The following is a 12830-nucleotide window of genomic DNA, read 5'->3' as shown; positions in this document are numbered from 1 at the left end:
AGGGAAATTTAGCTTATGATTGGATAATAAGTATCTAAGGAGGGACAAATATTTTTCTCTCTTTCATATATACATATGGTTGTTAAATACCTTGGAAAGTATGTTGTTTTCTGAAACTAATGAAAGTTTGTTAATAATAGAAATGGTTTAGAGCAATTCAGCTATTCTAGCAATGCATGCAGAAGTTTTGGAAAATTTTCTACAATTTATTCTTTCTGTGAAAAAAAAAATTGCTTTGTTAGCAAGCCAGCTCCTACTTCCAGCTCCATTTTAGGCCAAACTATCTTGAATTGGTCCCAGAACCAGCTGTCTTTTTCAGATCAGAATGGACACAGACTGAGCTTTGAATAGTGGCTTGAGCTTTTCAGTGGTTTGCTACTGCTTCAATTTTGTATTGAAATCACTGATAATCAGTTGATGATTATTATTCCAAGAGTGTTTAAAGTCCCAGTGTCCCTTTTGTGAAATGAGCTGGCATAGAGACCAGCAGAAAAGTAATCACAGCCTTAATCCCCTGTTCTGTCCCTGGCACAAAGAAAAAACTAAGGAGAAGGTGAACATCCTCATTCCATATTTTAGCTGGGTTTATTAATAGATTTGCATTTATTAAATTAGTTTTTACTAGGCTTTCATTGTGTCATAGGTCAATATTCTATGTGGGTACTCAAAGGGTGGTTCTGGAAGTGGAAAGTGAATTTTTTTACAGCCATGATTTATCCTCATCTTGAGTACTGTATCATATTAACAAAACATTTATAGTGTGAGAGATGTATGAGTCAAAGTATTACATTAATAGTTTAAACTGAAGATGGGCCAGAATTTCTCTGTGGTGTCCTCTGATGTGTATATGTAATGGAGTGAACAACCAAAAGGAAATCTGAATGTGGTAAATCAAATTGTTGCTCAACCCACCAGCAGGAATCAGGAGAAAGTTTACACAGCTGCCTCTCAGCAACTGCTAATAATAAAGTATATTTCTACCATCCTGTAGACACAAGTAGTATTTTTACCTGGGTGAACAGCAGCACTTGGCTGGCAACAAGTGGAGGAAAACGTTACTTCTTTCTTTTCTTTTTAACTTTCTTCTCTTTTAATTGGGCATTATTTACAATATTTGCTTGCTTGGGGTGTGTTGTGTTGGAGGTCACCATGTGGTTGCCCTGCAGCTCCTGAGGAGCTGCTTTCATCCCTCTCTGGTGGCACTGGAACCCTGAGGGGTGGCTGCTGTGGGCAGTGGGTCTGGCACTGCACAGAGCGAGGGCTCTCTGGCCAAGCAGCAGCACCAGAGACCCAGGGCAATGCTGGGGTGCCTGGCTACACCTCCTGTCCAAAGGGCCAGGTTGGATTCAGAATGATGTCCAGCTCTGTCATGGGTCTTTTGGATTATTATGGACAAATCTTTTTATTGCTTTGTTTCTCCATTTCCCCACAATAAATGAAATAACATTATTTAGCTTTTCTGAAGAATGTGGCAAGTTTGCAGGTAGGAAATAGGATGAAAGTTGGACAAGAGTTTTATTTTGAAATACTGGCACTTAATTCTTGAATACTACTAATGATTTCTGAATACTTCCATTTCTTGTGACCAGGTCTGTACAACCTCAGTTCACCTCCTTCTGCTGACACCTTTAGATGTTCTGCTCCACAGCTGTCACAGGGATTCTCTAGGGCTCTGCTATCATTCTGGGCAGCAGATAGTCAGGCTTTGAGATAAGCAGGCTCTCTGTGGATGCCTCTCTGGTTTTTTTCATGCATTGGAAAGATCATCAGAAGGAAGGGAGAAGGAAAGCACAGGCATTTCAGAGAAACAGGACCGAGTCTTTGCTGTAGAGCTCTGATATTATGCTAGTCTGATCCCTACAACAAAATATTGGCATGTTCAAATGCATGTGGTTCTTTTCTCAGTGTGCAGCAGTGATTTACAAAGACTGGATCACAAGCTGCAGCTTTCTTTTCCCCTCCTCTGTTCCATCTCCATCATCCTAACGTGTTCATGCAGAGAGCACGGCTTGGTCCATCAGCTGTCCTGCAGGAGGACACCAGCCAGGTGGCAATGCTCCTTTCCACGCTGCTCTTTGGGACTCTGCATGTTGATTGTCTTTTAACTGGTGAGTCTCCCCAGACAGAAAAGTGCTGTGCTGAGACTCAGCTGCTGTAAATGTATGTGTGGGCACTACACCCTGGAGAATGTACAGCAGCTGGCTTAGAAATTCAAAGCTGCTTTCTCTAAGAACAGGAGATAAGACCGCTCTCTAAATAAATTAAATCAAGGTTAATAAAATTCTCTGTACTCTCTGCACCCCTATCTGTGATTTCCTTTAGTCAGGAAGCAGATGAGGGTCTCAGTGCTGCTCCCCTGTGCTGTGGGTGCTTTGTTGTCAGGGCTCTGCACCTCGCTGTGCACTCAGGGCAGGGGAGCTGTGCTCATGGCCAGCTGATAAGGGTTCTGTTTGCCTGCACTGATCTCTGCAGACTTGGGTGTTTCTGTGTACAGGGGTCTGGGACAGAGAAGTTGAAAGGGTTAAAAATCTCATCTTTTGGTTTCTCAGCTATCTTTGGGATCTGCATACTGCTCAGTGAATCAGCTGGGACAGAGCTCAGCACCAGGAGCTGCAGTGAGGCATCTCTGGCTGGCTCTGAACAGGGCAATTTCACAGTCTGCCTGTGGGGAAGGAGAACTGCCTGGGCTGGCTGGAAGGAGGTGCTGAGCCTTGAGGCAGGAATTCTTGGGTACCACACACAGTTAGTGGGGCAGCAGGAGGCCCCAGGGTGACCCAGCCTGCACCACCCTGCCCAGCTGGTCCCTGCCCCGACTCAGGAGAGCCAGGATGCTGACAGGGGCACTGCTGGGAATCTGTCATCCTGCAGCACAGCCAGAGGGCAGGGCTTTTCTACACAGAATGTTTGCATTTCTTACAGCTGCTTGGAGCATGCTGCTCTTTGTGCTTCTTTTGGCTAGGCCAGGTATGGGCTTTTCTCTAGCTTTTTTTTTTTTTTGGTTAAATTGTTTATTAGCACAAGGCAGTTGAAGGTTATTGCATCTCCTCAGTGCCATGTGAGGTTCAAGCAGCAGCAAGCAGTGGCTTTAAGCTCTGCACATCCTCATTGTGTGGTATTGTGGTTAATGTTGCAATCAGAGACCAGTCCCTTGCTACGCAATATTAAGCAGAAAAGGATAGAATTCAGTTCTACTACCATGGTAGTTAATTCCATACTGCAGCATTGATGTGAAGGGAAAAATAACCCAGACCAGGACTGTCAGGTCCTGAAGTGGTTTGTCTTCATGGAATTCACATGAATGAGCTGCAGGTCTGACACACCATGACACAGCCTGAAGTGGAGCAGTGACAGGGAATCTAGGGCTTGTCATCGTTTGGACAACCCAAGCCCTGTCCCTGAGTCATGGAGTTGTTAGGTTGGATAAAGAACCTACTGTGTACAAAGAAAAGACATTTTTATTCCCTTAGCAGACATAGGATACTCATATATAGTGTAAGCAGCAACAATAGAGAAGGTTTAATAATTTTGGTTCATATGCACTGTTTGGTTTAAAGACTTTTGAATGTAATTCCAACCAGACAATGTGAGGAACAGGAAAGATCTGCCAAGGAAAAACCCATATATTCACACAAGATGGAGTAAGTCTATAAAGAAAATTGTTTTCTATTTAATATTTTGATTTTTTTTCCTCTCCTGCCTTCATCTGAACCCCAATCACACCCAATAATATTATTAAAGAACCTCCAGCCATTCTGCATTGTGCTGGGGGTGGTTTTGGCAGGAATCTTATTTTTTTCCTCAGCTCAGACACAAGTGGGTGATATTTCTCCTGTGCTTCTGCTGTTATTCATAATTAATCCAGGGTGCTTATCTGTATGTTGGGGAGCTTAGTAATCAGGAAATTTATAAAAAGTAATGACTCACCTGAACCTTCAAATTTAAGATCAGCTATGATTCACCTGGACTCTCCTAATTGCCTCATTTTAGGTTTAAGACTTTAATCTGACTTAAATCTAGATACCATGGAAAAAACAACGGAGAAGCCTTGAATATACATATATTTTGTTAAGTAATACCTGACTTTCTCCTCTAGGGGAATAATTCTGACACATTTTTATCAAAATGAGTAACCTAAAAGAAATATTTTGAAATATGTAGCTTTGCAGGAGATTTATTATATTCCTCTTATGTTATATTCTCTTGTATATTTGAATTATTATTTTCAACTGTGAAGAAGTCTTTTTGTAAGCAGGGAAAAAAAATCCTGAGATGGAAAACTACTTATCCAGCCAAAGAGAGTGCAGTTATAGAACAGCCATCTAAATCTTCCACACCATTGTAAAAAATTACCACTTAATTTTTTCTAGTTTAAAAAAGAAAAAAAAAAACCACAAAGAGAAGTTCTTAGGATATAGCAAGTCTAAATAAGGACACTTTTACGAACTAATTAAGATTTTCACATGAGAATCACTGTTTCCAACTCAGCCCAAATCCTTTTTAAGCTTTTAAAGAACCATTTTCATAACCATGCATTTTCTTCTGTTGATTGTTTAATCTTGGTCTTGTAGCTTGCAAGTCAATTACTTCACTGCAAGTTTGTGTTTATGCACCTAAATTTAGGCTGCTTTATTTGTTGAAGGTGATTATAATTCGCTTATCTACTGGCAAGGAGGCAAATTCCTGTGTACTATTCACTGGGCACTGGTGCATTGGAAAACAGAAAGAAATAGAATGAAAACTGAATGATCAGGGTGGAAACTGCTTGGGTGTTAACATTTCCACAGGGAAGAGTACTTAGGGTCTACTGCAGAGTTCTTTATTGTTGCAAGGATAGGAATCTTGTCCAAACAAAATTTAATGCTGCATCATAAAGCCTATGTAAAACAAGTCTGAAGGCAGTCGTGAAATCAAAATTAGACTGGGCGTTGTTATTGCTTTTTACTGCTTTTTTATTCTTTAGATAGAAGAGCAAAATCTCTAATGTAGTAAAAGCCAAACCCACATTTACCCCACATTAAGATGCAAAACTGGAAAAACTGCTCTGAAAACAAGTAACTATAAAGTCAGAAATATCACTGTGGCAGCCCGTGGTAGGCGAATGTCCTCATGTCCCGTTTTTGTCTCAAGGACAGTTACAGTCAGAGTCTGTATGCACAGAAAGTCTAAAATTCTCAGCATCCAGGACTCCAACACACGTTCTCCCTGAAGTCTTCCTTTAATAGGGGTGTTCTTGTTTTATTTTCTTTCCACACTTGAAACTCAGGCTTCAGAAGGGATTTGAAATTGGGTGCAAGCTGTCTGTCAGTGAGGGAAAGGCAGTGAGCTTGTTTTGATGGCCATTCCTCAGGCAAAGGGGTAAGTTTCTACTGTTCTCAAGAGTTACTACGTAGCTCTAGTACCCATTAGTTGAAAGAGAATAATGAATTATATTAGAAGTGCTTTGGATGGAGCTTTAACAGTGCCTGGATTACATGTTTTTTCACTGGGCAAAATATTCAGTAGAAGTTAATTCATATAAGCTGAAATGTTCATGAAACGAACAAATTCTGTAGTGGTCAGTCCCTTTAACTGTTGTCTTAACTTTGTCAAATTTAAAAGTCAAGCTCCCAAGACTGTGAAGCCTCAAGTCCATGTTCCATTGGATTCTTTGTGCTTACTGGCATTCCTGTGTGTCCATGGAACAGGGTTTTGATCTGGCCTGTGGGACCAGCAAGAACTTTCTTGTCTGATAGAGATCCCTCTGCTTTTGTGGACAAGGACAATGCCACAGGAGTTGCAGGAAGAACAGAAGAGAGACTTTCTCCAGATGTGAGCAGACAAGACACTGTGCTTCAGAAGACAAAGCAACAGAAAATTGTTATCAGTGTTAGGTCCAGCTCCATCACCTTGCTTGCACGTGAGCCCAGCAGTCCTCAGCTCCCTAGTGGCACAATGCCATTTTTTGCTAGCCAGTCTTTGCTGAGATGTATGGAAAGGGTTTGGTATAGTCTGCAGGGTGTGCAATGAACTTTTCTGCAGTCAAGGATGCCTCATTGTGCACCACAGAAATATCCATTCAGAATTCAATTTTCTGTGTGCCCAAACCCAGCCTTATTCATTTTCCCTTGGGGATTTCATAGCAAGGACTTCTTAAGAGCCTAATGAGGAACACTAGGCAGGCTCCACAATTGCTGTTGGATCTTCCCAACTTATGGGAGAGACCACAGGGAGAGAGAGAGCATCATTTCATGAGCAGAGACATGTTTGTGCTCCTTTCTCTGAGAGGCCTTTCATTGAAAAAATAAACATTTTAAATTTTGTTCAGGGCCTTCTTTCCATTTCCCCTTTCCTTTGAGTTACATCAAGAACTTTGGAGTCCCTTTGCTAAACTCTGTGTTCCCTTTTTGCCTAGGAACCCTTCACCAGAACCTGCTTGGGTTCACAGGTTACCAGTTCTGTCAGGACTCAGTTTTGGTTAAACTGTTTCATTTTCACTCCATTTCAGGTGTGTGATGATTTTGAATGAGTCCAAGCATGCTTCACTGGTTAGGTTAGCAAAGTAGCTGTGAGGAAACCATGGCAAACTGGCTTCCTACGGATCCAGACTGTGCATGGCAAGGGGCACAGCAGAACAGCCTCACATGAGGAGTTCAGGCCTGCCAAGAGATACCTTAAAGCCTCAGTGAGGGAGCAAGAGGGGCTTCTTGTCTCTGTAATGACCCCACTGTTTGATAAGTTTTTAAACCTCAAAAATTCCACTTTGGTTGATGACACTGAGGAGATGGTCAAATCTAACTGATTAGTCCCGTTTATTCTGGTATAACAAAAAAGGTTGTAACAAATATGTATAACAAAAAAAGGCTAAAATGTCAACATAATTAGTCTTTCTAGTAGCTTTTATTTGTTGGTTTGCATATGACTTCATAATTGCAATTAAACATGATGTGAGAAGATTCCATCAATCATTCTTCTAAAAGAAAAAATAGTTTTATTTCTGATAAATTCGAACAGATTCAGAAGAGCAGCATCTCATTCAACAATCCTACAATATTTACACTACTTTTTTTGGTCTCTTGTCTTCAGTGCACAAGCATTCACTGCAGTGATAATGACATCCACAGCCATGATAATGGCAAAGTTTCTGTCAGTGTTCTTTGCAGCTCTTTGCCACTTTGGTGAGTATTCCTCCTGCGCAGAGCTGCACAAGTTTCTTGTCTTTGCTTTTAACAAAGGTTGCTGGTTTTCCCTCAGCAGAAATTCTACTTCAGCAGCTGCGTGTTCTGCTGACCTTGTCTCGGGAAACTCCTGGAAATTTCTTCCCTATCAGAGCTTTCTGCTTTGCTCTTTGACACAATAACCTTTAAAGCATCTCACAGGAGTATTTTATGAATTTACGCCCCAAGTGGTATGAGATTGGCATGTGGAGCTTCTAAAATTGTGTGAATGAGAAATGCCTTTTTGGCCTATTTGGAACCATGTCAACTGTCTTCATCTGCTCTGCTTAACTTTATAGGTGTGATAAGTATGCCTCAAATTTTGTGCATGTAACTGCACAGATTGGATTTTTTTTTTTATCCAGTAGTATGTAAATGATTTCCCATGACATTCCACTTCTGGTTTGGTGGTCTCGGAGAAGCTGTTTGCAGTGATGTAACTTCTCCAGACACTGGTAAACCTTATTCACAAACCTGTCTGACTCAGGTTTTGCTGCATCAGGTGAAAGCAGGCTCATGGTGCTTAGGTTAGGGACTAAAACTGGGCTTTCAGGGGCAACCACAGATGGGAGGAGCCTTTATTGAGACAACAAATGATGCACGTTTTACAAATCCTCTCAGTAAAACCTGCCTGCTTGCTTGCTTTCATCTTATAGCTAAATTCAGTTATAATAATTATAGGTTGCCTACTTAAATCCCTCTTGCTGTCCAATTAGTTGCTGTATTTACCTCACACTTATTCTTAAACCATAACTCTGCGGTTTCTTCAACAGCTGTCATACTTCAGTGCAGACTAACCTCTTTAACTTAGTGGGGAGTATGAGTGTGACTGTTTCATACATGCTTTTTATGATTACAGTCACTTGCAAACTGCTTTAAGTTCTATAGGGATAAAAGACTACATAAATCTCTGATTATGGTTATTATGACTATGCTAACAAGAGCTGGCTGAGGAACAAGAAATTCTGTCTTGCAACAGCCTCTAAGGTTTTGAAATTCCCCACTGGAACCAGATCAAACCTTTTACTGTCTGTGAAGTAGAGCTGTTGAAACATCCATTTTCAGATTCCCAGGTCAGACTTTTTTAAAATTTGGGATCTTTGTGACTTCAATTGAGATCCTAGATACCTACCTGAACTAAACTCCAGATGTCATTAAATAACATTTTATTTAATGAAAAATGTCTTTTCAACAACTTTTTGAAGGGCTGTAACATTCACTTCTATTGTTCCCATTTCAAGGAGAAAACAACCCAAATTCTTATCCTCTGCTTGGGAAATGGGAACTTTATTTCTTTATGTTTAGAGCTTTGTAAACAGAGCCTAATGGAGGTGAGATTAGTAAATAACTGACAGGGGTGTGTATTTAGGGTGAATACCTTTAAAGAGTGTGCACAACCAGTCTGAATGTCACTCTCCCTTGGCTTTGTGCACTACTAGCTTTCTTCAGTCTCTCATATGACACTTGCCAATTTTCAGTAACCACAGAAAACAGGTCTTTAAAACACACAGGGAGGACTTTTAGATAATGCCACCATGCAAACACATTGTGTTGAAATGGAATCATTGGGTGACCTCTGGGAGAGTGGCCAGGGGGAAGGTGGATAACTATGTGTCTTGAAAATAAATTGTCCTTCCACTGCCTCAGAAAAGGAATGTGTGAAAGGTGTCAAAGGTCTGTCAGCAACTGGAGCTCTCAGATGTGTTGAGAAAGCAGAGCAGCTGCACAAGGCTGCCCACAGGGAACTGCAGATCAGAGCACGGGGTGAGCAGCCCAGGCAATGCTCAGGTGAGGAATGGACATTTCCTAGGGAATAATTTTGGCACTGTTAAACAGGCTTGCATCCAGATTTCATTCTGCGTGTCCTTAAACTTTGCAGAGACAATATCTTCAAATATCAGTGTGTTTCAAATGGATTTTTTTTGTTCTTTTACACAAAAGAAATAACTTGGCACACCTCAGATTTGGCAGGGGAAATGAAATAGTGAAATCTGGCTGTGTGCTTGGAGCTTCCTCATAGTTCAGAATGGGAAGTTCCCATCAGTGTCATGTGGGACTTGCCCATTATGTTTTTTCTTTATACTCCTAAGCACAGTTTTGAAAAATGGATTTGTTTCTTCTGTTAAAGACCAAGCAATAGTGCATCAAATAATCTGTTCACAGAATTAGAGGAGAGACTTCTACCTGCATCCAGGTCATTATTCTCTTGGTTCTGCTTATATAGCATTTTTCTCCCCCATTCTTCAACCTTCTCATTTGAAGAATTCATTGTATTGATTAATTTCCAAATATCTCTGGGGTTTTTGCCATCTAAAATTTCAGCTACTTACCAGCTCATAACAAGCAAAAATATCAAGTGGGGACTGTCTGAGTTCAAGCTCTCTTCTGTATTTTCTGGATGAGGAATATTTTTGGCACTGCTAATCTTTTCCACCAACCCTTTTTTGGAAACATGGAGGGCAGAGATAATGGTCTAAGTGAGGAGGGGCAATAAACTTTTTTGACTTTTTTTGTAATATAGTGATGTGGTAATATCTGGGTTGTGTCCATGTGGTCTGGTTGTTTGATGTTGAGCACTCCTGTGTGCTTCAAAGCTGCAGCTGATCATTCCCAGGAGCAAGAGCACAGAGAGAGTGACTGGAAGGGACAGCTTGAATAATCAGTAATACCCTTTTGAATGGTTTCTCCCAAGTCCTTCTTGTGTTTACATCTTTCAAGTGTTTCTTGTCTCCTGTTGGGACACCAAGCCCCACAGAACAGGTGGGGTGGCAGCAACACTCACATACTTAACAAGGAAGACACAGATGAATGTTTGGATTTGGGTTGGGTTTTTTGTTGTTGTTCTTCATTTTTTTAATTGGGTTTGGGCTTTGGTTGTTTTTTGTTGTTTCTATTAGATTGTTTTTCTTTCTGTAATAACTGGTTAAAGCAATTCTTGTAACTAGGCTTATCTACTGCTTCTCCAGCAGACAGGAGTATTTTGTTTATTTTAGCTAGATGGCTAAATCCTTTAAGCCTCCCAGAAACTTACTTCTGCATTTCAAAGAGCTCTGTGAATACAAAGTGAAGAGAAATATAAATATGCAGAGTGAACTGTCACCCTAGCCTTACTTACTTATTGCTTACTTACTGTGCATTTACCTCTGATGATTTGAGTGCCTTTGTCTCAGTTCATTTCTGTAATTTTAATCTTGCTCTCCTTGGACTGCTGCTCTTACTGGCATTCCCATGTTCCCCATAGTAGTTTTTTCAGGATTTCTTCTCTTCCAAACCTTGTAAACCTTCCTACAAGCAGTAGTGTCCCCCAGTCCCCCTATGTCCCGCTGTTCCTTTACTTCTCTCCCTTGCCTGCCTTCTCTCCAGTTCTGATCCAGGACCCTGCTCCACTCAAATTCTCTTGAGTTTTTTCTATCACTGACTGATAGAGGGAAACACTAGGAAGACATCAGACACTCGTGGGTTCTGTAGGTGGCAAAATGTATTCTAAATATAGATGGCAAAAATGTCTTTTTGTAGAATGTAAAGCAATCGTATGGTTAAGCCATAAATCCAATAAATGGAGTCTTGTTAGTTAAAGGACTTCAGAGATTGCCTCTGCTGCCACTAAAAGCTGTTAACGTGTCACTGCAGGAAGTGACAATCTGCCCATGCAAATGGGATGTTATTTAAAGTACTCCACTACACAGGAAGCTAATTCCAGAGCTGCTGCTTTAATGAGTTTAATATTCACAAACTAACCCCTACCACTTCTCTCATGTAAGTGCAGCATGCACAATGGATGCATGTTGACACTGTGGGTACTTTCAGGGCCCCTGGATGAAGGGAGGAAATGATTGAATCTGGCTCCATGCTCTTAAAAGGTTAATTTATTATTTTATGATATTATATTGTATTAAAGAATGCTATACTAAGCTACACTAAAGAATAGAGAAAGGATACAGACAGAAAGCTAAAAGATAATAATGAGAAACTTGTGACTCCTTCCAGAGTCCTGACACAGCCTGACTGTGATTGGTCATTAAGTTAAAACAATTCACATGGAACCAATGAAACAAGCACCTGTTTTACAAACAATCTCCAAACCACATTCCAAAGCAGCAAAACACAGGAGAAGCAAATGAGATAATATTGTTTTCCTTTTTCTCTGAGGCTTCTCAGCTTCCCAGGAAAGAAATCCCAGGCAAAGAGGATTTTTCAGAAAATATGACAGTGACAACACTGCTTTAAGACTTTTTCTTTAATTTTCCTAAAGGCTTTTTTCTTTAGTCCCTTTGCATTTAGTCCCCTGGAAGCAATGAAGGTAGCTGATAAACCACAGAAGCAGGTGGTTTGCTGCAGCATCCTTGAGGCGTTTCCACCAAGGAGCTGCTGAGGTGGGTTATAGCTTGCATGCCATGTCCCATGGACAGCCTCCTCACCTTTCCCACACTCCAGGTCTTGGTATCTTCTGGAAAGCTGACTTTTCTGCCCTTCACCGGCTGCATGAAGCTGACCCAGAGGCAGATTCAGGGAGGATGTGGGGCCTGACCCATGTCCAGAGCAGCTGTGACCTGTGCTCAGTGTTCTGTCAGTGCAGCCTTGGGCCAGCACAGAGCCACATGAACCAGAGCCCATCTTCCTCCCCACCAGAGAGTGAGGTGAGCAGCTGGAACCCACCCTGGCAGCATGGTGCAGATACAGCCAGTGGAGCTGGAAGCATGAGGGAATGTAACCCAGCTGGCTCCTAGGGTGTGCAGATGGACTCCCCCCGGGTTAATCACTCAGCAGCTAGAAATCAAGTGGAGCTGATCCCTGAAATGCACTGTGAAAACAGGAATAAAAAAAGGAAAATACATTAAGCCAATCATTATAACAAGGAAAATAAACATGCAAATAAATCATAACAGATCGAAAAGCAGTAAGTTACAAGGACATGTTTTTGTTGGTTTTTTTTATAGTTCCCACTGAGCTAAGAGGAGAAATTAAAAAGGAAAAATTTAACTGATGTTGAAATCAAATTGCAGCATTCAAAAGAATGTGATTAGAATATTTGTTTATCCACCCACCTCAAACACTCTTCTTCTCTTGGGGACACAAATATTGCAATCATAAGAACAATTTTAATTTACGTGGGAAATAAATCTTCATTTTGCCCTACTTATAACTTGCTGAAGGGAAATGAGACCCAGTGCCAGAAAGTACTTTTATGGGAAGCTTCACTTGATAGATTTGAGGGAGAAAACATTGTGTGATCAGCAGGCAATGACAGTTCTATTGCCAGCAGTGGTGTTGTGGGTGTGTGGTAAAGCCTTATGGCAGTTTTTGTGTGAATGATGGAAGGGTTTGGAGTTGCTTGTGCAAATGAAATGGGTGGGATTATGCCAGTGCTCAACAGCTGTGATGAAGTGCTCCATTTAGGGAAAGTATCACTGGTAGTTATATCCATTGTCTTAATTTTTCATGTGCTTCCATTGAAGAACTCTAAGATAATACTTTTAAGTCAGATGGAGTAAATAAACTCAGCTGACATGTCATCCTTCTGTTTTATTCAACAGTCTTTAGAACTATTATGAATAAAAATACTGCTCTGTTCTTTTTTTGCATCTGTCTTCGCTACAAAATGTGCATTTGTCAAAACCATTTTTAATGAAAAATGAA

This window comes from Camarhynchus parvulus, chromosome 9 (assembly GCF_901933205.1).
Source record: "Camarhynchus parvulus chromosome 9, STF_HiC, whole genome shotgun sequence".
NCBI classification, from domain to species: Eukaryota; Metazoa; Chordata; class Aves; order Passeriformes; family Thraupidae; genus Camarhynchus; species Camarhynchus parvulus.
The sequence above is the reverse complement of the archived record's forward strand: the minus strand, read 5'-3'. Positions refer to the sequence as shown.